The sequence below is a fragment of the Acyrthosiphon pisum genome, chromosome A1, assembly GCF_005508785.2.
Source record: "Acyrthosiphon pisum isolate AL4f chromosome A1, pea_aphid_22Mar2018_4r6ur, whole genome shotgun sequence".
In the NCBI taxonomy this organism is placed as follows: Eukaryota; Metazoa; Arthropoda; class Insecta; order Hemiptera; family Aphididae; genus Acyrthosiphon; species Acyrthosiphon pisum.
Genome location: NC_042494.1, coordinates 14,131,235 through 14,132,162, shown reverse-complemented (window position 1 = coordinate 14,132,162; position 928 = coordinate 14,131,235). Strand labels below are relative to the sequence as shown.

Genomic DNA, 928 nt, shown 5'->3' with positions numbered 1-928 from the left:
TTTTTATACAAAATATTAATTATTAAATTTGTTTATAACACATAATAAATAAATGTGAAATACAATATTCATATTTTATACTACAGGTAATCTGGTAATATTTTTGTTAATTATGATGTACTGCCATCTACCGTCTGCTAAATTAAAAAAATTCTTATTATTTACTTAATTTTTTGAGTTATTGACAAACACTGATTGATTTATTCATACACGACTTATTTTTTAGATCTTAAAATAGTTCCGACAGCCTTGTATCTTTACATCTGTATGAAACACAAGTAACAAATATTTTAACTATGCATAAAATAGTTTAAAATGTTTTAGTTCCATATTTTGTTTTTGTTTTAACTATTTCACTTCACCTTAACACAGAAAAACCAGGAATTTTTATACTTCACGTAATTTTTTTTTTAGAAAATATGAGTCGGCATAAATTAAATTTCAGTCGGCAATACTTGATTGAGTTTTTGTTTGTACCAGTTAGCTCTGAACCAACACATCCAGGAAGGAATGCGCGACGAGATGAATTCAAAGGCGAAAGAACACGGGAAAATTAACAATGATTTTTTGGTAGATCTTCATTACAGCGACATGGTATTGGCAGGTGAATATTGCGATTTAAGATTAAATGTCCGGCCGGCCATGGCAGAAACCTACGGTTGCCCAATTCGAAATTCTGCCAAAACTAAATACACGTGTTAACCCAACCAACAGTAGCCACAGTTGAAAAACCACCCGCAATGGCCTATGTTTCCGCGGGTTAATAAAAAAAGTATAATAAATATATATATATATAGGTATAATAGGTATCGGAAGCTAACATATCGTGTTGGACGTCCGACGTTGGTAAGTTTAGCGTCAACCGTCGACGAGTTTGCTGTGAACGTAACTTAGCCAACTTAGGTACTGCTCATGGAATCGCATACAT

The 928-nt window shown here is 32.2% G+C and overlaps 1 pseudogene; it reads left to right on the top strand.

Moving 5' to 3' along the window:
* The first annotated feature begins 459 nt into the window (after window positions 1–459).
* The window catches only part of LOC107884345, a 4,967-nt pseudogene continuing 4,498 nt past the window's right edge, over window positions 460–928 (top strand).